The 24280-nt window shown below is 40.9% G+C and overlaps 1 protein-coding gene across 4 annotated transcripts in view; it reads right to left on the reverse strand.

The window, feature by feature from the left end:
* LOC149127296 (uncharacterized) overlaps positions 1-24280 on the reverse strand; it is a 264015-nt gene that overhangs the window by 104439 nt on the left and 135296 nt on the right. For 2 of the 4 annotated variants that reach the window (XR_016231916.1, XR_016231913.1), the window contains exon 3: positions 4811-5152. The exons of the other annotated variants lie outside the window; for them this stretch is intronic. The gene's annotated coding sequence lies outside the window, so the exon portion shown is untranslated. The remainder of the gene's footprint in view (positions 1-4810; positions 5153-24280) is intronic. 4 annotated transcript variants of the gene reach the window in all.

The following is a 24280-nucleotide window of genomic DNA, read 5'->3' on the forward strand; positions in this document are numbered from 1 at the left end:
TAGAAAGGCCAGAAATCAACCCAAACATCTACAACCAACTTATATTTGATCAAGAATCTAAAACCAATTCCTGGAGCAGAGAGTCTATTCAACAAATGGTACTGGGAAAACTGAATTACCACATCCAGAAGTATGAAGCAACACCCCTACCTTACACCTTACACAAAAATCCACTCAACATGGATTAAAGATTTAAATCAAGGACCTGACACCATCAATTTATTACAGAAATAAGAGAAACCCTTCAAGATATTGGCACAGGCAAAGATTTCTTGCAAAAGACTCAGAGGCACAGGCAGCCAAAGTCAAAATTAACAACTGGGATTGCATCAAATTAAGAAGTTCTGTACCGCAAAAGAAGCAGTCAGGAAAGTGAAGAGGCAACCAAAAGAATGGGAAAAAATATTTGCAAACTGTGCAAACGATAAAGGATTAATAACAAGGACCTACAAAGAGATCAAGAAACTCCCCCACAACAAAACAAATAACCTACTTAAGAGATGGGCCAAGGACCTAAACAGACATTTTTCAAAAGAGGAAATTCAAACAGCTAAGAGACACATGAAAAAATTTTCAGGATCACTAGCAATCAAGGAAATGCAAATTAAAACCACAATGAGGTTTCACCTCACCCCGGTTAGAATGGCTCACATACAGAAATCAACAACAGATGCTGGCAGAGGAAGTAGGGGAAAAGGCACACTAATCCACTGCTGGTGGGAATGCAAACTGGTAAAGCCTCTATGGAAGTCAGTTTGGAGAAACCTCAGAAATTTGAATATAGCCCTACCATACAACCCAGCCATCCCACTCCTTGGAATTTACCCAAAAGAAATTAAATTGGCAAATAAAAAAGCTGTCTGCACCTCAATGTTTATTGCAGCTCAATTCACAATAGCTAAGACATGGAATCAACCTAAATACCCACCAACAGATATGTAATCTATAGAATACTACACAGCGGTAAAAAAAAAAAAATGAAATCTGGTCGTTTGCAACAAAATGGAGGAATCTGGAAAACATCATGCTGAGTGAAATAAGCCAGTCCCAAAGGGACAAATATCATATGTTCTCCCTGATCAGTGAGAACTAACTGAGCACCTAAAAGGAAACCTGTAGAAGTGAAACTGACAATATGAGAAGCACAGCCCTTGTCCTGACTGTCAAGAAACAGCTTACTATTTTATTCTTTTTAGTATTTTCTTTTTCTTCTTAATACCATTGGTTGAAGGCTTTACTTGACACAGAATTATTCTGAGGTGTTAAATCCAATTGAAGATTGATTCCTGTTAAAAATAAGAGTGGGAATAAGAGATGGAGGAACTGTACAGTTCAGCACAAGTTCCCTTGGACTTACCCCTAAGGCTAAAGCTACAAACTTGCCATGGACTACAAATCCCATTAAGATGGCAGGTACTAACGCCATATTACTAGTTAACATGATCAGTTAAGTTCATAACTGATCGTAAAGATAGGATTAAGTGTCAAAAGGATCACATAAATAATACCAAGTGTCTTCTAACAATAATTGATAGAATTAAAAAAGAAAAGAACAATCCAACATGGGAAGCAGGACACACAACACTCATAGAATGGCAAATGCCCAAACAGCACTCTGGCTTCAGAATCAACCCTTAAGGCATTTGGATCTGGCTAAAAAGCCCATGAGAGCATTTCAGGCTTGGAAAGCCAAGACACTGGCAAAAAATGACCTACATGAAAGATTTCTGTGAGTGAGATCCTGGTGGAAAGAAAGGGCCATCAAGGAAGGAGGTACCTTTCTCTGAAGGGAGGAGAGAACTTCCACTTTGATTATGGCCTTGTCTAAGGTCGGAGTTTGTGAACTCAAGAGGCTTCCATAGCCTTGGCAGCTCATGGTAAAAGCCTCGGGTGATTACTGAAGTCATAAATAAGAGTTTCAATTGTTAAATCAACAACAGGAGTCACTGTGCACTTACTCCCCATGTAGGACCTCTGTCCTTAATGTGTTGTACCATCAGAATGAATGGTAAAACTAGTCTTCAAGAAGTACTTTATACTTTGTGTTTCTGTGTGAGTGCAAACTGTTGAAATCTTTACTTAGTATAGAGTTGATCTTCTGTATATATAGATAATTAAAAATGAATCTTAATGAAAAATGGGATGGGAGAGGGAGTAGGATGTGGGATGGTTTGGGGTGGGAGGGCGGTATGGGGAGAAGAACAGCTATAATCCAAAAGTCGTACTTATGAAATTTATATTTATTCAATAAATATTTCTATAAAAAATAAAATAAATACCACAGCAGGTTAGGTCTGGTTACCTAGTTTCTATGAGAAGAGGCTTTGTTAAGAACAGGATACTTGGACACATGGTTCCATTTGCCCTCCCTACTTGAAGAATGAGAGGATTTTTCTGCAATGTTCATATGAGTATCTGAGCTCTAGAATCCAAGTGTGGGCTCCCGCATGGCTAAATCTCTGCAGTGTTTGAAGATAAGACTTTCTGGTTTTTTGTTTGTTTGTTTGTTTTGTTTTGTTTTGTTTTTGACAGGCAGAGTGGACACTGAGAGAGAGAGACAGAGAGAAAGGTCTTCCTTTTCCGTTGGCTCACCCCTCAATGGCCACTGCAGCCAGCACACCACGCTGATCCAATGCCAGGAGCCAGGTGCTTCTCCTGGTCTCCCATGCGGGTGCAGGGCCCAAGGACTTGGGCCATCCTCCACTGCCTTCCCGGGCCACAGCAGAGAGCTGGACTGGAAGAGGAGCAACCGGGACAGAATCCGGTGCCCCAACCAGGACTAGAACACGGGGTGGCAGCGCCGCAGGCGGAGGATTAGCCAAGTGAGCCGTGGTGCCTGCCAAGACTTTCTTTATTGAACCAACTTAACTAAATTTCAGATTTTCCTACCTAAGCACTGATTTCTCTCGCAGTTTCCTCCCATGAATCTCTGCAGCAATAGTCATGACTGCCTGAAGCTGCCTGTCTTGGAGGCAGCAGTTATCTGTGTTCTCGTTTCTCTTATAGAACCAAGAAAAGGTGCTCATTTTTTCAGAATTTCAAATTTCTACTTGTTGTTATGATGGATTAGAAACTTCAGAGTTCCTTATTGTGGAATTGGAAGCTGGAAATCTCCTGAAGTGACTCTACACACCGTTCCATACGAAGAATATTTATAACAAGGAAAGAAAAAACAGAACTTGACTCATGAGTTTGAACTGTAGTGCTGTAGCTATGTGTATCCAAGCCAAGTGCTTATCTTTGCTGAACTCTGCTTCCCCATTTCTTAAGGCATAATCATATTTATCTTAAAGAGTAACTTCAACAATATGTGTAGGAACTTGCCTCAGAGTAGCTACTCATTGAATAAATTCTTAAAATAAATTTTAACAATTGCTGATGCTTAATGTGACAGTCCATTAACTACTATTGCGGCTTTAAAGATGAGTAAGAAATTGTCTCTTGTTCCAAAAGACCTCATTATAGGGTACTTTTATTATTTGGGGTAGGGAGTAAAGATATCTACAAACTATATGAGTAAACAATAACAATACAAGAGGGAATATCCTCTAATGGAGCTGTGTGCAAGAGATGTGATAAACCACTTGATCAGAAATAATCAGAGTGTCTCCATCCCTCATTCCCCCTACATCATACATCAAATATTTTGACCTTACATTTAAGGGCCTTCACAGCATGTTCTAAATATATTTTTGCAACTCTTATGTTGCATTCCTTCCTCCATCTACACATATACACTACTCTCACATTTGCTTGACTATATCACACCCTTTTAGATTAGATGCTTTTGTTAACATTGTTTCCATTAAGACTTCTCCTTTTCCACTGGTCAAAATCCAACCCAATCTTAGGGATTAAAATAAAACACTTTTTGCCACTTTTTCCCCATTTCCCTCAGTCAGAATAGTCTCTCCTCTATTCTACCAAGCACTTAACCCACTGCTATGGAATCTAAATAAAATCACTTTGGATTGTAGTTTCTCCTGCATGTCTATCTCCTCTACTAGATTGTTGTAGGAAGGAACATAATCTACTCATTCTTGTATCACCACTATACATAGCATTTGGTATTTGTGTACTAAATATTTATGTTTTCTTTCCAGAGGGAACAGGCTATGATTTCGAATAGTCATGACAATAAAAATATTCTCAATCAAGTGCCTGAGCATAAAATTTTGAATGCAATTGAGGTATGAAAACCCAATCCACATATCTTATATTAAATGACCCAGATTTAGAAATACAGTATACTCCACTATGAATGGAAAAATAGCAAGTATGTATTGTGAACTAAAACAAAAGGTTATGGAGCAAAATATAAAGTAATATTTTGTTTTGCTAAAAAAAAAGCCATTATTGGAGACTTTAACACATTGCTGTGGTGCAGTGGGTTAAAGCTCCAGCCTGCAGCACCAGCATTCCATAAAGGTGACTGTTTGAGACCCGGCTGCTCCACTTCTGATCCAGTTCCCTATTAATGTGCCTGGGAAAGCAACAGAAGATGGCTCAAGTGCTTGGGCCCCTGCAGCTATGTGGGAGACCCAGAAGCTTCTGGCTCCTGGCTTCAGATTGGCTCAGCTCCAGCCTTTGAGGCCATTTGGAGAATAAACCAGCATAGGGAAGCCTTCCCTATCTCTCTCTGTAACTCAATCTTTCAAATAAATAAAATAAATCTTTTTAAAAAGTCATTATTATTATATACATTAGGTATATATGAAAAACATGAAAAATATATGTGAAATTATTATTTCCAGGGGTGAAATTTTATAAGTTTTCAAGTTAAATATTTCTATAGTATTTAAATACTTACAATGAGCAACTGTTAGTTTTTGGCCAGCACCGTGGCTCAATAGGCTAATCCTCCGCCTGTGGCGCTGGCACCCCCAGTTCTAGTCCCAGTTGGGGTGCCAGATTCTGTCCCGGTCACTCTTCTTCCTGTCCAGCTCTCTGCTGTGGCCCAGGAGTGCAGTGGAGGATGACCCAAGTCCTTGGGCCCTGCACCCACATGGGAGACCAGGAGAAGCACCTGGCTCCTGGTTTCAGATCACCGCGGTGCGCCAGGCGCAGTGCGCCGGCCGCAGCGGCCATTGGAGGGTGAACCAATGGAAAAGGAAGATCTTTCTCTCTCTCTCTCTCTCACTGTCCACTCTGCCTGTCAAAAAAAAGAAAGAAAAATAATTTTTAAAACAAATAATAACTCAAAAAGTTATATCATTGAATATTTTACCCACTATTACTTTCATGTTAAAATGTCTACTTTTTTATCATAAAAAATGGGACTGTTCCTAAAATAAGCAAGTGGTAATCCCATCTTAAGAAATGAAATTTTTTTTCGTTTTTTTTTAACTTTTATTTAATGAATATAAATTTCCAAAGTACAGCTTATGGATTACAATGGCTTCCCCCCCCATAACGTCTCTCCCACCCGCATCCCTCCCCTTTCCCACTCCCTCTCCCCTTCCATTCACATGAGGATTCATTTTCGATTCTCTTTATATACAGAAGATCAGTTTAGTATAGATTAAGTAAGGATTTCAACAGTTTGCTCCCACACAAACATAAAGTGAAAAATAATAGATGATTTTTTAAATGATGATGAAATCAGATCAGACCTATTGTCATGTTTAATCCCAGTGAGAGTCAAGTTGGGAATTGCTAATTTCTTCTTCTTTTTTTTTTTTTTACAGAAGATCAGTTTAGTATACATTAAGTAAAGATTTCAACAGTTTGCACCCCCATAGAAACACAAAGCGAAATATACTGTTTGAGTACTCATTATAGCATTAAGTCTCAATGTACAGCACATTAAGGACAGAGATCCTACATGAGGAGTAAGTGCACAGCGACTCCGGTTGTTGACTTTACAAATTGACACTCCTGTTTATGGCATCAGTAATCTCCCTATGCACCAGTCATGAGTTTCCAAGGCTACGGAAGCCTTTTGAGTTCACCGACTCTTATCTTGTTTAGACAAGGTCATATTCAAAGTGGAGGTTCTCTCCTCCCTTCAGAGAAAGGTACCTCCTTCTTTGAAGACCTGTTCTTTCCACTGGGATCTCACTCACAGAGATCTTTCATTTAGGTTTTGTTTTTTTTTTTTTTTTTTTTTTTTTTTTTTTTTTTTTTTTTGCCAGAGTGTCTTGGCTTTCCATGCCTGAAATACTCTCATGGGCTTTTCAGCCAGATCAGAATGCCTCTAGGGCTGATTCTGAGGCCAGAGTGCTGTTTAGGACATCCACCATTCTATGAGTCTGCTGAGTATCTCGCTTCCCATGTTGGATCACTCTCCCCTTTATTTATTCTATCAGTTAGTATTAGCAGTTACTAGACTTGTTTATGTGATTCCTTTGACTCTTAGTCCTTTCATTATGATCAATTGTGAACTGAAATTGATCACTTGGACTGGTGAGATGGCATTGGTACATGCCACCTTGATGGGATTAAATTGGAGTCCCCTGGTATGTTTCTAACTCTACCATTTGGGGCAAGTCAGCTTGAGCATGTCCCAAATTATACATCTCTTCCCTCCCTTATTCCCACTCTTATGTTTAAGAGGGATCACATTTCAGTTAATTTTCAACACTTAAGAATAACTGTGTATTAATTTCAGAATTAAACCAGTCATATTAAGTAGAACAGACAAAAAAACTACTAAGAGGGATAATGTATTAAGTTGTTCATTAACAGTCAGGGCTATGCTGATCAAGTCACCGTTTCCCATAGTGTCCATTTCACTTCAACAGGTTTCCTTTTTGGTGTTCAGTCAGTTGTCACTGATCAGGGCGAACATATGGTATTTGTCCCTTTGGGACTGGCTTATTTCACTCAGCATGATGTGTTCCAGATTCCTCCATTTTGTTGCAAATGACTGGATTTCGTTGTTTCTTACTGCAGTATAGTATTCTAAAGAATACATATCCTACAATTTCTTTATCCAGTCTACCGTTGATGGGCATTTAGGTTGGTTCCAGGTCTTAGCTATTGTGAATTGAGCTGCAATAAACATTAGGGTGCAGACCGCTTTTTTGTTTGCCAATTTCAATTCCTTTGGGTAAATTCCAAGGAGTGGGATGGCTGGGTCGAACGGTAGGGTTATCTTCAGGTTTCTGAGGAATCTCCAGACTGACTTCCATAGTGGCTTGACCAGTTTGCATTCCCACCAACAGTGGGTTAGTGTCCCTTTTTCCCCACATCCTCGCCAGCATCTGTTGTTGGTAGATTTCTGCATGTGAGCCATTCTAACCAGGGTGAGGTGAAACCTCATTGTGGTTTTGATTTGCATTTCCCTGATTGCTAATGACCTTGAACATTTTTTCATGTGCCTGTTGGCCATTTGGATTTCTTCTTTTGAAAAATGTCTATTGAGGTCCTTGGCCCATCTCTTAAGTGGGTTGTTGGTTTTGTTTTTGTGGAGTTTCTTGATTTCTTTGTAGATTCTGGTTATTAACCCTTTATCTGTTGCATAGTTTGCAAATATATTTTCCCATTCTGTCGGTTGTCTCTTCACTCTCCTGACTGTTTCTTTTGCAGTACAGAAACTTCTCAATTTGATGCAATCCCAACAGTTGATATTGGCTTTGACTGCCTGTGCCTCCCGGGTCTTTTCCAGAAATTCTTTGCCTGTGCCAATATCTTGAAGGGTTTCTCCAATGTTCTCTAGTAACTTGATGGTGTCAGGTCGTAGATTTAGGTCTTTAATCCATGTTGAGTGGATTTTTGTGTAAGGTGTAAGGTAGGGGTCTTGCTTCATGCTTCTGCACGTGGAAATCCAATTTTCCAAGCACCATTTATTGAATAGACTGTCCTTGCTCCAGGGATTGATTTTAGTTCCTTGATCAAATATAAGTTGGTTGTAGATGTTTGGATTGATTTCTGGTGTTTCTATTCTGTTCCATTGGTCTATCCATCTGTTTCTGTACCAATACCATGCTGTTTTGATTACAACTGCCCTGTAGTATGTCCTGAAATCTGGTATTGTGATGCCTCCGGCTTTGTTTTTGTTGTACAAGATTGCTTTAGCTATTCAAGGTCTCTTGTGTCTCCATATAAATTTCAGCACCGCTTTTCCAGATCTGAGAAGAAGGTCTTCGGTATCTTGATTGGGATTGCATTGAATCTATAAATTGCTTTTGGGAGAATGGACATTTTGATGATATTGATTCTTCCAATCCATGAGCATGGAAGATTTTTCCATTTCTTGGTATCCTCTTCTATTTCTTTCTTTAAGGTTTTGTAATTTTCATCGTAGAGATCTTTAACGTCCTTGGTTAAGTTTATTCCAAGGTATTTGATTGTTTTTGTAGCTATTGTGAATGGGATTGATCTTAGAAGTTCTTCCTCAGCCATGGCATTGTCTGTGTATACAAAGGCTGTTGATTTTTGTGCATTGATTTTATACCCTGCTACTTTGCCAAACTCTTCTATGAGTTCCAATAGTCTCTTAGTAGAGTTCTTTGGATCTCCTAAATAAAGAATTATGTCATCTGCAAAGAGGGATAGTTTGAGTTCTTCCTTCCCAATTTGTATCCCTTTAATTTCTTTTTCTTGCCTAATAGCTCTGGCTAGAACCTCCAGAACTATATTGAATAGCAGTGGTGAGAGTGGGCATCCCTGTCTGGTACCATATCTCAGTGGAAATGCTTCCAACTTTTCCTCATTCAATAGGATGTTGGCTGTGGGTTTTTCATAGATTGCTTTGATTGTATTGAGGAATGTTCCTTCCAAACCCAGTTTGCTTAGAGTTTTCATCATGAACAGGTGTTGTATTTTATCAAATGCTTTCTCGGCATCTATTGAGATAATCATATGGTTTTTCTTCTGCAGTCTGTTAATGTGGTGTATCACATTGATTGTCTTGCGCACATTAAACCATCCCTGCATACCAAAGATAAATCCCACTTGGTCTGGGTGGATGATCTTTCTGATGTGAACCTGAGAGTGTCACCTTTGGCACACCAAACAGAGCTCTCAGGCCACACCCATCTCAAGCCCTAAGGCTCCATCAAAAACAGATAGTCCACTTAATCTAGAGTCATAGTATAACAAGAAAAAGCACCACAGTGAAGAAACCAAATATCTCCAATATGCCAAATAACAAACGCAAAAACCGAGGTAATGAAAACAAGGAAGTCACCATGACGCCCTCAAATGAAAAAGACACCCCAATTCAAGATTATGAAGATTATGACATAGAAGAAATGCAAGAAGTAGATCTCAAAAAATTGATAAGAACATTAAGAAGTTCTCAAAAACAAATTCTTGAACTACAGAAATCCTTAATGGACAAGATAGAAAATCTCTCTCTGAAAATGAAATATTAAGGAGGAATCAAAATGAAATGAAACAACTAGTACAACAGGAAACTGTGATAGTGACTGAAGTGAAGAATTCAATAGATCAAATGAAAAACACAATAGAGAGCCTTACAAACAGAATGGGTGAAGCAGAAGAGAGAATATCGGACTTAGAAGACAGAGAACAGGAAAGGATACAGTCAGACCCAAGAAAAGAAGAGGAAATTAGAAATCTAAAACATATTGTCAGGAATCTTCAGGATACTATTAAAAAAACCAACATTCGGGTTCTAGGAGTTCCTGAAGGCATGGAGAGGGAGAAAGGATTAGAAGGCCTTTTTAGTGAGATATTAGCAGAAAATTTCCCAGGTTTGGAGAAGGACAGAGAAATCCTAGTACAGGAAGCCCACAGAACCCCTAATAAACACGACCAAAAGAGATCCTCACCACGACACGTTGTAATTAAACTCTCCACAGTGAAACATAAAGAAAAGATCCTAAAATGTGCAAGAGAGAAATGTCAGATTACTCTCAGAGGATCTCCAATCAGACTCACAGCTGACTTCTCATCAGAAACTCTACAAGCTAGGAGGGAATGGCGAGATATAGCCCAGGTACTAAGAGAGAAAAACTGCCAGCCCAGAATATTATATCCTGCAAAGCTATCATTTGTGAATGACGGTGAAATAAAGACTTTTCATAGCAAACAGAAATTGAAAGAATTTGTCGCCACTCATCCAGCCCTGCAAAAGATGCTTAAAGATGTATTACACACAGAAACACAGAAACACGGTCATCAATATGAAAGAAGGTAAAGGAAGGAAACCTCACAGCAAAAGATCACAGGGAATTCAAAGCATATATTAGAACTTATCTTTGGCAAATGGCAGGGCAAAGTTACCACTTATCATTAGTCACATTGAACGTGAATGGCCTGAACTGTCCAGTTAAAAGACACCAATTGGCTGATTGGGTTAAGGAACAAAACCCATCTATTTGCTGCTTACAAGAAACACATCTTTCCAACAAAGATCCATACACACTGAAAGTGAAAGGCTGGAAAAAGATATACCATGCCAACAGAAATGAAAAAAGAGCGGGCGTAGCCATCTTAATATCGGACAACACAAACTTTAACACAAAAACTGTTAAGAGAGACAAAGAGGGGCACTATATAATGATTAAGGGATCAATACAACAAGAAGATATAACACTTATCAATGTATATGCACCTAACTACAGAGCACCAGTTTATCTAAAAGATTTGTTAACAGACTTTAAGGGAGACTTAGACCCCAATACAATAGTACTGGGGGACTTCAATACTCCACTCTCAGAAATAGACAGATCAATAGGACAGAAGATCAACAAGGATACAGTAGATTTAAACGACACTATAGCCCAAATGGATCTAACAGATATATACAGAACTTTCAATCCTACAGCTAAAGATTTACATTCTTCTCAGCAGTACATGGAACCTTCTCTAGGATTGACCACATACTAGGCCATAAAGCAAGTCTCAGCAAATTCAAAAGAATTAGAATCATACCATGCAGCTTCTCAGACCATAAAGGAATGAAGTTGGAAATTAGCAACTCAGGAATCCCTAGATCATACGCAAACACATGGAGATTGAACAACATGCTCCTGAATGAACAATGGGTCATAAAAGAAATTAAAAGAGAAATCAAAAATTTTCTGGAAGTAAATGAGGATAACAGCACAACATACCAAAACTTATGGGACGCAGCAAAAGCAGTGTTAAGAGGAAAGTTTATATCAATAGGTGCCTACATCAAGAAATTGGAAAGGCACCAAATAGATGAGCTTTCAATTCACCTCAAGGATCTAGAAAACCTACAGCAAACCAGACCCAAATCTAGTAGGAGAAGAGAAATAATTAAAATCAGAGAAGAAATCAACAGGATTGAATCAAGAAAAAACATTCCAAAAAATCAGCCAAACAAGGAGCTGGTTTTTTGAAAAAATAAACAAAATTGACACCCCATTGGCCCAACTAACTAAAAAAAGAAGAGAAAAGACCCAAATCAATAAAATCAGAGATGAAAAAGGAAATGTAACAACAGACACCACAGAAATAAAAAGAATCATCAGAAATTACTACAAGGACCTGTATGCCAGCAAACAGGGAAACCTATCAGAAATGGATAGATTCCTGGACACATGCAACCTACCTAAATTGAACCAGGAAGACATCGAAAACCTAAACAGACCCATAACTGAGACAGAAATTGAAACAGTAATAAAGGCCCTCCCAACAAAGAAAAGCCCAGGACCAGATGGATTCACTGCTGAATTCTACCAGACATTTAAAGAAGAACTAACTCCAATTCTTCTCAAACTATTCAGAACAATTGAAGAAGAGGGAATCCTCCCAAATTCTTTCTATGAAGCCAGCATCACCTTAATTCCTAAGCCGGAAAAAGATGCAGCACTGAAAGAGAATTACAGACCAATATCCCTGATGAACATAGATGCAAAAATCCTCAATAAAATTCTCGCCAATAGAAATGAAAATTTTTAAGATTTTTAAGATTTTAAGATATTTGAGTGTCAGAGACAGATGAAGAGGTCTCCCATATCTGGTTCACTCTCCAAATTCCTACAACAGCCAGGACTGGGCCAGGGCTGAACAAAGAGCCAGGTCACATGTCAAGCCTTCTCATATGGGAATCCAATTACTTTGAGCCATCACCACTACCTCGAAGAGTCTGAAGTGTCAGGAAACTGGAGTCAGGAGCCAGAGTTAGGAACTGAGACTAGGCATTTGGATTTGGGAAGTCACTATCTTAATCAATATCTTAACTAACTCTTAGGCTAACTGCCTGTTCCATCATTTTTTTATTATTTTAAAAATTTATTTTATTTGATTGAAACACAGAGTTGGACAGTGAGAGGGAGAGACAGAGATAAAAAGAGAGAGAGAGAGGGGGAGAGAGAAAGGATCTTCTATCTGCTGCTTCACTCCCCAAATGGCTTCAATGGCTGGGGCTTGTCCAGGCCAAACTCCATCTGGATCTCCCCTGAGGGCGGCAAGGGCCCACGTACTTGGACTATCTTTAGTTGTTTTCCCAAGCACATTAGCAGGGAGCTGAAATAGAAGTGGAGCAGCCAGAACTTGAACCAGAGCTCTGATTCAGGATGCTGCTGATGTCACAGGAGGCAGCTCAACCTACTGCACCACAATGCTGGAACCCTGTTCCCTAATTCTATCCAAACACTTTCCATGCCTCTCTTTCCTCCTTTATTTGATACTCAAAGAGGTAAATAACCTAGAATCATAATATTTGGTGTAATAAAAAAGTCAAAAAGTTAAATAAAAAGATTTCCTATGGTTTTTACTTTCTGTCCCCATTATCTGGAAATACATAAGCACTTCAGTTTTGGATCTGATCTTCTTCTTCTTCTTTTTTTTTTTTTTTTTTTTTTTTTTTTTTGACAGGCAGAGTGGACAGTGAGAGGGAGAGACAGAGAGAAAGGTCTTGCTTTGCCGTTGGTTCACCCTCCAATGGCCGCCACGGCTGGCGCGCTGCGGCCGGCGCATCACGCTGATCCGAAGGCAGGAGCCAGGTGCTTCTCCTGGTTTTCCATGGGGTGCAGGGCCCAAGCACTTGGGCCATCCTCCACTGCCTTCCCAGGCCACAGCAGAGAGCTGGCCTGGAAGAGGGGCAACCGGGACAGAATCTGGCGCCCTGACTGGGACTAGAACCCGGTGTTCCGGCGCCTCAAGGCGGAGGATTAGCCTGTTGAGCCGCAGCACCGGCCGGATCTGATCTTCTTGCACGCTAACTGAAAGAAAGATTTCTCAAATATTCCACATAACGTCTCAAATGGGAACCAGCAAAGTTCAATTTCTTTTAAAAGATTTATTTATTTATTTATTTGAAAGGCAGAATTATAGAGACAGAGGTAGAGAGATAGAGAGGAGAGAGAGACTTTCATCTGCTGTTTTACTGCCCAGATGGCTGCAACGGCTGGAGATGCGCTGATCTGAAGCCAGAAGCCAGGATCTTTTTCTGGGTCACCCATGGGGGTACAAGAGGCCCAAGGACTTGGGCCATCTCCCACTGCTTTCCCAGGACATAGCAGAGAGCTGGATCGGAAGTGGAGCAGCCAAGACTCAAACTGACACCCATATGGGATTCTGGCACTGCAGGCAGCAGCTTTACCTGCTATGCCAACAGCATCGGCCCTGCCAAAGTTCAATATTGATTTAGCAGAAGGATAAGGAAATAGCACTTCAATATGCTCCTAACTGCCTTGGGGAGGCTAAGAAGAACTTAATTCAACCTGAAGTGGTATAAATATCTTGAGATGGAGTCCCTCTCACACGCACACTACTGAACAGAATTGATGTGCGATAGCTCACCGCAGTCTCTAAGTGAAAGGCACATCCTCTGTGAAGAAGCTTACAGCTGTTCAGGGCAGAGGGCAGTGGCACAAACATGTGGGTGTGGGGAATGGAACATGCTTTTAAAATTGGCAAATACATTAAAAATAGGCCTAGAACTATCATTCATCAAATGTTCTTTTCAAAACCTAAGGTATCACTGAGAAAGCAAAAAAAGGGAGCATATCTCATCTTGAAGTGTCCTTGAACATTCAGTGTTTAATTTTATTCTGGGAACCTGTTAGTATTGGGACAGCTGTGAAATGCCTCCTTCTTGCTTCCTGTGAGAGGAATATTACTGAACTCAAACCAGACTAAGATGAGAAGCAAACTCCATTACTTTTTAGGATTAAGGAGAATTAACATTGCAAAATATGTATCTTTCTTTTCTAAAGTGTCAGAGGAGAGAAAAGAAATAGGGAGCTCTCACCTTTATTTCAGAGCAGTTAGAGAATTGCTGGGTGATTTTTTCTCATGAGCATTATTCTTTCACTGAGATCTCTCATTATTCCCTACTTAGATTCACTCGTTCATCTGTTTATTCGATGAATGTGTATTTTATGCTTACTATGTGTAATGTACTGTTAAGTATTTGTCATGATTCCATTTCACAGATGCTTAACATCCATGGACATTGTTAACAGTTTTCTGCTTCTACTTATTCAAGAGGAAGGAATGAACGTTATACCTCCTTTCCACTCAGGCTGCCAGCTCTCATTTCTGACTGTTGTTGATCTCTATTCTTTAGTAACTTTTATTCTGCATGAGCTGATCCAATGGTGGTTAGTTATGAACTGAAAGCAATAATTTTAAGCTTTTCTTATTTATTTTTATTTATTTGAACACAGAGAAGAGACAGAGAAGGAAAGGAAGAGGGAGAGAGAGAGACCACACAATCCTCTGTCTACTGATTCATTCCTCTAAATGCCCACAACAGGGCAGGGACATGAACTGACACTCCAAAATGAACTGTTGGGTTAAAAAATGGAGACCTAACCCACTCCATCACAATGCCAGCTCTAAGCCTTTATAATTTTGAAGGATGTTTCTTCTATACCTAATTCGTTAGGAGTTTTTATCATGAAGGGATGTTGAATAGTATTAAGTGCTATTTCTGCATTTATTGGGATGATCAAAAGGTTTTTAAATTTGTTCTGTTGATGTGATTTATGGAATTCGTTGATTTACAAATTTTGAATCATCCTTGCAACTTGAAATAAATTCCACTTGATTACAGTATACGATCTTTTGGATGTCTTAGATTCAGTTACTTTGTGTTAGATTTTTATTGTTATTTTTATATATTTGTTAGATTTCAGTTATTTAATTTACTAATATTTTGTTGGGAATTTTTGACTCTATATTCATCAGTAATATTGGTATATAGTCTTCCTTTTATGTTGTGTTTTTGTTTGGTTTGGGAAACAGTAATGCTCTGTTACTAAAAAAAGTGTTTGGTCAAGTTCCATCCTTTTCAATATCTGGGAATAGTTTGAAAAGAATTGGAATTAGTTCCTCTTTGAATGTTTTGTAGAATTCAGCTGTAAAGTCATCATGTCCTGAACTTGTAATTACTGTTTCAATCACATTACTTGCTACGGTCTGCTCAGATTCTCCCATATCATCTTCTTGTAGGCTGTATATATCCAGGAATGCATGTAGTTCTCCAAGGTTTTCCAAATTGTTAGCATTGAACAAATGGCTACAGCTGCTCACAGTAGCTTCTTATGGTCCTTTGCATTCCTGTAACATCAGTTGTAATGTCTCTCTTGCATCACTAATTTTTTTGGAGTTCCAACTTTCCCCATCTCTTTTTGTTAGTCTGGTTAAAGTTGTGTCTATTTTCTTTATCTTCAAAAGAAAGCAGCATTTGGCTTTGCTGATCTTTTACAATTTTTTTTTTTTTGACAGGCAGAGTGGACAGTGAGAGGGAGAGACAGAGAGAAAGGTCTTGCTTTGCCGTTGGTTCACCCTCCAATGGCTGCCGTAGCCTGCGCGATGCGGCCAGCACACTGCGCTGATCCGATGGCAGGAGCTAGGTACTTATCCTGGTCTCCCATGGGGTGTAGGGCCCAAGCACTTGGGCCATCCTCCACTGCACTCCCTGGCCACAGCAGAGAGCTGGCCTGGAAGAGGGGCAACCAGGACAGAATCCGGCGCCCCGACCAGGACTAGAACCCGGTGTGCCGGCGCCACAAGGCGGAGGATTAGCCTAGTGAGCCACGGCGCCGGCCAACAATGGGGTGTTAAAAATTCTTCAGTATTACTGCATTAGTGTCCATCTCTTCCTTTAGTCCCAATAATATTTGCTTTATATATTTGTGTGGTCTTGTGTTGTTTGTATATACATTTACAACACATAATGTCCTTCTTTGTCTCTTTTTTCAGTTGACTTAAAATTTGTTTTATCTGATATGTGTATAGCTACTCCAGCTCATTTTTGGTTACCATTTTTATGGCATGATTTTCACCAATCCTTCACCTTCAACCTGTGTAGGCAGCATATCGTAGAGTTGTCACTATGGGTTTGGTCCCAGGGAAGCCAGAAATGAAGTCCATGTGTGATTTCTTCAGCTGCAATAAATATCGGCACTGTCTATGAGTGTCACAGTTGTCTAGTCTATAGCATTCATGAGGCAGTAATATGTCCTTAAAGTGGATGTGGACTTCCAAAGGTATGTGTCTTCAGTCTCTGTGGAGCTGGGTGACAATCACTGTGGAGGTCTGTGATGGCTATAACCATGCTCTTGTTGCCATGAGATACAAAAAGGGCTACTCCCTTAACCTGCCAATCATGCCTGAGTAATGCTGGGCCTTGATGCACCAGTCCCTGTGGCCCTGGAACTGTGTGATATGGATGGAACCTTGCACAGGTCCTACTGGATGGGTGTGGATGATGCTGGGGCTTATACAATCTCTAATCTCAGCACTGGGGTACATGGAAAAGACCTTTCTGGGGTAAATATAGGTTATTTGGGGGACTGAGTTCTAGCAAGTGCAGGCCTGGAATTTTGGAATGCAGGAAGGGTCTTTTCTAGGTCTAGGTCCCACAGCATGGGTCCCAGAGCTGCAGGACTGGAACCTTGTTCAGTTATCACAAGAAAATACAGGTTATGTTGGAGATTATACTATTGCAAGCATGGACCTGCGCAGTGGAATGGAAATGGAGCTTTCTTCGGGCTCTGCAGAGCACATGCAAGTGTTCCTGTGACTTGTAGAACCAATGTCCCATTCACAGACCTTCAGGATGCAGTGCAGATCTTACCCAGGTCTCATGCTTCACACACAAGTTATGCTGGGGATTGTGCACTGGCAAGCATGGGTCTGGAGCAGTAGAATGCAGACAGGACCTCTCCTCAGGCTACATGGGGCAGTGCAAGTGGCCCTGAAACTTACAGCACCAACTCTCTCAGTCCCAAAACTTCAGGATGCAGTGGGATCCTTACCAGGTCTCAAAGGCCAAGTGCCAGTTATGCTGGGGATTGTGGGCCTGCAGCCACCAGCCTAAAGCAGAGAAGTGCTGGAAGTGCCATGGCCATCCAAAAGCTTGTGTCAAGAGATGCAGAGAATTTCCTCAGATCTGGTTCTCTGGGCTTGTGTAAGGGCTGCTGCTGCTGCTGAGCTCCAAGAAATAGAGGGAAACGTCCCCCGATAGCATAGAGTGGGCAAGCACAGCTCTGGGCCTTGTGCCTAGAAATCCCACAACTGTGAGATGGAGCCTGCTCTCTACTCTTTGTACAGACGTGCCTTGAAACTAGCTCTAGAGGCTTCTGGTAGTAATGGGGCTGCCGATGTAGCAAAAGACATTAAGCAGTTTAGCAGTGACTGCATTGTAGTAACGCAGGTCTAGCACTTTGGGTGTGAAGGGAGGTAATGCAGTTCCTTCTTCAGAGCAAAGCAGCCAGCCCACCTCCAGGCAGTTTTCTAGACTGCATTTCAAGTCAGCAATGACTGTGGAATTCTCATGGCAGTGGTAAACAGAGCTTTCTACTTACCTTTTCCTGATAAGAGAGTGGAGCCAGGCTAGGAGTGGCAGTGCGCTTTATTCCTCCCTCTCAGCTGGCTTTCAGAATCTGTGTGCTGTTTACAGTTTCTGTCACTTCTTTACTGAATTTTTCCCTCAGTCAGTCTCCTGGAAACTTGGTCCTCCCGTTGTTATTCTGGGTTTTCCCTCAGTCCATCTCCTGGCAATGCGTTCCTCCCTTTGTTATTCTGGGTCTCCTCTGTGGCGGAGACACATAGCCTCTATTCTGTCATCTTGTTTGGGTCCATGCAGCTTGGAAATTCTTAAAAAGTTAATTCTCCATATTGGAAACCTAAATTTATTACTTAAGGTTTTATTTATTTATTTATTTATTTCACAGGTAGCGTTATGGACAGTGAGAGACAGAGAGAAAGGTCTTCTTTTCCATTGGTTCACTCCCCAAATGGACGCTACGGCCAGCGCTGCGCCCATCCAAAGCCAGAACCCAGGAGCCAGGAGCTTCCTCCTGGTCTCCCATGCAGGTGCAGGGCCCAAGCACTTGGGCCATCCTCCACTGCCTTGATGGCGCTGCAGGCAGAGGATTAACCAAGTGAGCCATGGCACCGGCCCTAAGGTTTTATTCTTAATACTAAATTTTTATACCTAAGTCAACATTACAGCCAAACAATGTATTAGTTCAATAATTATGTAATACAACCAACTCACAAGGGAAAGTGAAGGAGGGGTATAGCTCATTTTTCACAAAATAATTACATGGATAAAGGATGAGGTCAATCTTGGAAACAGGGAGGTCAATACTATAGGATATAGAAACTACAATAAAGTGTGTTGCCTAAATTATTGTTTGTATGTATATTGAGGATTGTTCTTTCTTGATTCTATCACAGGCAACCAAGCTTATAGTACTCAGAAGATTTTGGCACTTGATTTTTCAATCATTAAGTATTCTACAAATGATAAATATGCCTACCATTTATTGCAAGAATTAAAACACTACAAATACATTTAAATGCCCCTATCTGCCATCCCTTATCCCATTCATTCTTTCTCTCTTCTACAAAGAAAATTATATATTTAATTTGGTGCTTATCACTTTGATTAATATTGTGGTACTTGCATTGTCTGCCTAAACCTAAAATAATATACACAACGTTTCGCACATTTTAAGTCAAATAAATGGAATTAGATGCTATGCGTTGCTTTTTGTTTTTCAGTATATTGTGTGTGAGATTTACCTGTGTTGACATATCTACTATTTGACTCATTTTCTCTTCAGGAAAATATTTCATTGCATGAAATGTATCAATAGTTCATGTTTTTAAACAGCTTGTATTGTTACCATTTGTGGGTTTTTTTTTATGTTTTCCAAATTTTTCTCTGTACAATGCATACTTTCACGCTCATGTGATTGAATGTCCCTAATACATATACACAGGACTGGAATTAATGGGCCATGTGTTATATATAGTTTCAACTCCATAAAATATTGTCAACTTGTTATCCCATCAATATATACTCCCACAAGCACTAGATGAGACTAGCCATTTTTAATTTTTCTGGCATTGTTCTAGATATTCTCTTTATCAAAGCCCAGCTACCTAATCACTGAAATAAGAATCATGGTGTACGGCATTCTTATGATATAAAATGTCACCTTGTGTTCCATAGCTAAAGTTTGATCTTAGAGACTATGAGTTTTTTAAAGAAAAATAATATATATTAATGAACTGTGGATATGTAAAAATTTCCAAAAGTATTTTATGATTCAGTAAAATTTAGTGATAATAATTGTGTTCATAGGGAAACCCTCTATGTCAAGTCTGATGATAAGCTATGACTAAGACAAGTAGGAAGATAAATATATTTTAAATATAGATTTAAAAATCCCCATTCTGTTGATTAGGTATGACTGAAATAAACTCCACCAAATGCAAAAAACAATTTTTTTAACCAAAGAAAAATAAAAGGGTGGGGCTGGTGCTGTGATGTAGCGGGTAAAGCCACTGCCTACAGTTCTGGCATCCCATATGGGCACTGGTTCAAATCTCGGCTGCTCCACTTCTGATCCAGCTCTCTACTGTGGCCTGGGAAACCAGAAGATGGCCCATGTCCTTGGGCCCCTGCACCTGCATGGGAGACCCAGAAGAAGCTCTTAGCTCCTGGCTTAAGATTGGCACAGCTCCGGCCGTTGTGGTCATCTGGGGAGTAAACCAGCAGATGGAAGACTCTCTCTCTCTCTCTCTCTCTCTCTCCTCCTCTTCCTCCTCTCCTTTTCTCTCTGCATAACTCTGGTCTTCAAATAAATAAATAAATCTTTAAAAAAAAAAAGAAAAAGAAAGGGATAAGACTATCCATGTATTCTCTAATTTGTGTTGAGTGAGTTTTAAGTCTGATAGGCATCTACCCAATGAAAAGTAAAAGTTAATAGCACATTTCTTTTTTACTATAATTACTGTGTAATTGTAAAGGCTGGATTCTGTTTAAGTCACAGCACAAAGCCTGTCCTCAGTTTCACAAGGGAAAAACGTCAATCCCAGTGCTTGTTGATTCCTTCATTCTTTCAAAATACTTTATATGATTTTTCAAAAATATATTTAAAGGGGGAGAGAAAAGGAAGGGGGAGAGAGAGAGAGAGGTTTTCCATCTGCTGGTTTACCCCCCAAGTGCCCACAACAGCTAGGGCTGGACCAGGCCAAAGCCAGGAGGCTAGAACTCCATCTGGGTCTCCCAATGTGGGTAGCAGGGGCCCATGAACTTGGATAATCTTCCACTGCTTTCCCAAGTGCATCAGCAGGGACCTGGATTGGAAGTGAAGAAGCCAGGACTTGAACCAGTGCTCATATGAGAAGCAGGGACCACAGGCAACAGGCTTATCCCACTGTGCTACAACATAGGTCCCAATTGTCCCCTCTAACATACCCATTGTTGCTGTGGAATCGTTTCTGGGAGGAGGAGCGTGATGGGGGCAAGAGCTGAGGAGTCACCACACAGACCCCAGGAGTCGGGTGAAAGCAGGCCTGAGGCAAGCAGCCTGCAGACTCGTTTATTTCAGTTGCCACAACAGCTTATATAGCCAAGGCAGCCAATCCAGTCAAGGGGCAGTCTATGCCCTAACCAATCACACCCTGTTGCCAGGCAGTTTCTGAAGCCATGCAATCACAGCCTGTTGGCAGACAGTTTCTGTTGCCAGTGGCCATCTTGGCATGGCCTTCTCATTTTACCACATTTCCCTCTTTTCGTTTATTTTTGAGCAACGGGAGGCATGATTCTTGGCCATACCATTGTTGACCCCATTTCCATGTGGTCTCCGTATGCAGCTGTGCCTGTCTTAGGTTGTCCCCCAGAGGATCTTACCCGTTGTTGACTAACCAGCGCTCAAAATGGGAGACCGCGGGAGTGCTTGCTCAGATAGTGGTAGGAATGAGGAACAATGGTAATCAAGAATGGCATGACTGCCACAGGCTGTGGGCCATTTGAGTGGCTGACCAGAGCTAGTGGAGTATAACAACACAAGTCCCAATTGTCCCCTCTAACATATCCATATTTGTTATTTATGCCAGGCACAGTGATAGGCCTAGAGATCTCCATGCCTGTAGAAATTAACATTAATAAGTATAAACAGTATTGTTGTCTTGCATGCAGTTCTTTAATGTGATGGCTCTTTATCCTGTAGGGTTGATAATGCTGTTAACTGAGTGAAACCGAGAAAGGAAAGCCCTAGAAACTAAAGGATGAAACCACACAGGGATTTGCAGATGCCAGCCTCCAAGAGGGCTTCATGCCTTCTGGCATACACTCCCATTTATAGTCCCCACTCACATCAAATAGGAATGACATGAGTAACAATAGTATATTGAGACTCCTGAAGCAAGGTCATAAAAGACGCTGCTGCTTAAGCTTAATTTCTTGGGTCACGTGCTGCCACTGTGTGAAGACACTCAAGCAAAACAGAGAGAGACCCACAAGACAAAGACCCCTGAGCTCTGCTGTGGATATCCAGTCCCTACTTTCTTGAAGTGGATCATTCAGTCCCAGATCAGTCTACAAATGATATAGCCCCAATCAATATCTTGATCACAACTCCTACTAAATTCCCTGAGCCAGAAATACTCATGGAAGCTGGTCCCGAATTCCTAACACACAGAAACTGCATGAGATAATGAATGTTCATTGTTCTTTTAGGCTGCTAAGATTTGAGGTAATTTGTTAGGGAGCAATAGATAGCTAATACATGATTGGAAAGAGGAAATGAGAACAACTATCTCCTTTCTATAAAGTTGTGATGAATTTTCCCTTTTCTTTTTTTGGTTGAAGAATTAAAAAGGGACTGGCATTGTGGCACAGTGAGTTAAGCCACTGCCTGTGACACTGGTATCCCATATGAACACCAGTTTGAGTCCTGGCTGCTCCACTTCTGATCCATTTCCCTGTTAATGTCTCTGTGAAAGCAGCATAAGATGGCCCAAGTGTTTGGATCCTGCATCCATGTGGGAGACCCAGACATAGTTCCAGGCTCCTGGTTTTGACCTATCCCAGCCATTGCAGCCATCTGAGGAGTGAACCAGCAGATGGACTCCCACTCTCTCTCTCTCTCTCTCTCTCTCTCTCTATATATATATATATATATATATACACACACACACATATACATATACATATATACAAATATATATATATATTTGTAACTCTGTTGTTCAAATAGATGAATGAATAAATCTTTTTAAAAAATAAAAAGAATTCTAACAGTCTGCCAGAGAGAAAAACACCTAAGACACTAGCCCCAGCAAAGATTTAATATAGCAAAAAGAAAATATATCACCGGCCGGCGCCACGGTTCACTAGGCTAATCCTCCACCTAGCGGCGCCGGCACACCGGGTTCTAGTCCCGGTTGGGGCGCCGGATTCTGTCCCGGTTGCCCCTCTTCCAGGCCAGCTCTCTGCTGTGGCCAGGGAGTGCAGTGGAGGATGGCCCACGTGCTTGGGCCCTGCACCCCATGGGAGACCAGGAGAAGCACGTGGCTCTGGGCTTTGGATCAGTGCGGTGCGCTGGCCGCAGCGTGCCGGCAGCAGCGGCCACTGGAGGGTGAACCAACGGAAAAAGGAAGACCTTTCTCTCTGTCTCTCTCTCTCACTGTCCACTCTGCCTGTGAAAAATAAAATAAAAATAAAAAAAAAAAATCCATGGGGCTGGCAGGGTGGTGTAGCAGGTGAAGCCGCTGCTGCAGTACGGCATCCCATATGGGTGCCAGTTCAAGTCCTGGCTGCTCCATTTCTGATCCAGCTCTCTGCTATGGCCAGGGAAAGCAGTGGAGGATGGCCCGAGCCTTTGGGCCCCTGCACCCATGTGGGATATCTGGAGGAACCACTTGGCTCCTGGCTTTGGATCAGCTAAGCTCCAGCCATTGCAGCCATCTGGGGAAAGAACCAGCAGATGGAAGACCTCTCTGTCTCTGTTTGCCTCTACTTCTCTGTTAACTCTGCTTTTCAAATAAATAAATAAATCTTTAAAAATAAATAAATAAATAAATAAATAAATCCACCAGAAGTGAGTATTGTGGTACAGCGGGTTAAGCTGCCACTTGGTGTGCCTACATCTCACACTGGAGTGCCAGTTCAATCCCAGCTATTCCACTTCTGATTCAGTTTTCAGCTAATTCATCCTAGGAGGCAGATAATGGTCCAAGTTATTGGGCCCTTGCCACTCACATGGGAGACCCCAGTGGAGTTCTTGGCTCCTTGGTTCAGCCTAATCCAGCCCTAGTTGTTTCTGATATTTGAGGAATAAACCAGATCAGTGATGGAAGATTCATTTTCATTTATTCATTCATTCATTCATTCATTCTCTCCCTCTCTCTCTCTCTCTCTCTCCCCCTGCATTTCAAGTAGATGAAAATAAATAAACAAACACTAAAACACTAAAGAAAATCTCCTCCACACTGGTCTCCTTCACATCTGCATATTTACAATTAAGGAAGAAATAGGATCAAACCAAGCATTAGACTTGAGTACTCCAGATCTGTGGGTTCTCATCCTACATGGCCCATGCAACTATTTTTGCCATTGCCAGCGTCCCTTGTATTTCTAGCTTGGCAATATCAATGTGCAGCTCTGTAGATGGTCTGTGCACACCCATGAGGACAGGGTCCAGTCTTAAAGCTAGAGAAATGTACAGGAATAATTTATAGTTATAGGAGACACAAAAAGGCTTAGTTTGGAACTTTCTGGCACTCCTCAAGGAATTATGGGACAACTTTAGAATTCAAACACCACATCTCCTGGGTGTTCTGATTTAAGATTCTGTCTCTGTGTAAGACCTTTCAGACTATTTGCTGAAGAAAGAGACTGAAATGTAAGGCTTAGAAGTCACATTGTAACATTCCAGACTGGCCAGGTGTTGAGGGATCTCATGCTATTTATTTAACCATGCTGCAATGCCCTTTCCAATCCCAAATTCACTCTTTTTTCTAGAAAACTATTGAAACAGGACTTGTGAGATATACAGCCCATCTCAACAAACAACAATCTAATTCTTCCTTTACACATTCCAAGCAGAGAAAAAAATCCCACCTTGCCAGCGGGTATACACGC

This window comes from Oryctolagus cuniculus, chromosome 3 (genome assembly GCF_051225735.1).
Source record: "Oryctolagus cuniculus isolate XC-2025 breed Fujian yellow rabbit chromosome 3, ASM5122573v1, whole genome shotgun sequence".
In the NCBI taxonomy this organism is placed as follows: domain Eukaryota; kingdom Metazoa; phylum Chordata; class Mammalia; order Lagomorpha; family Leporidae; genus Oryctolagus; species Oryctolagus cuniculus.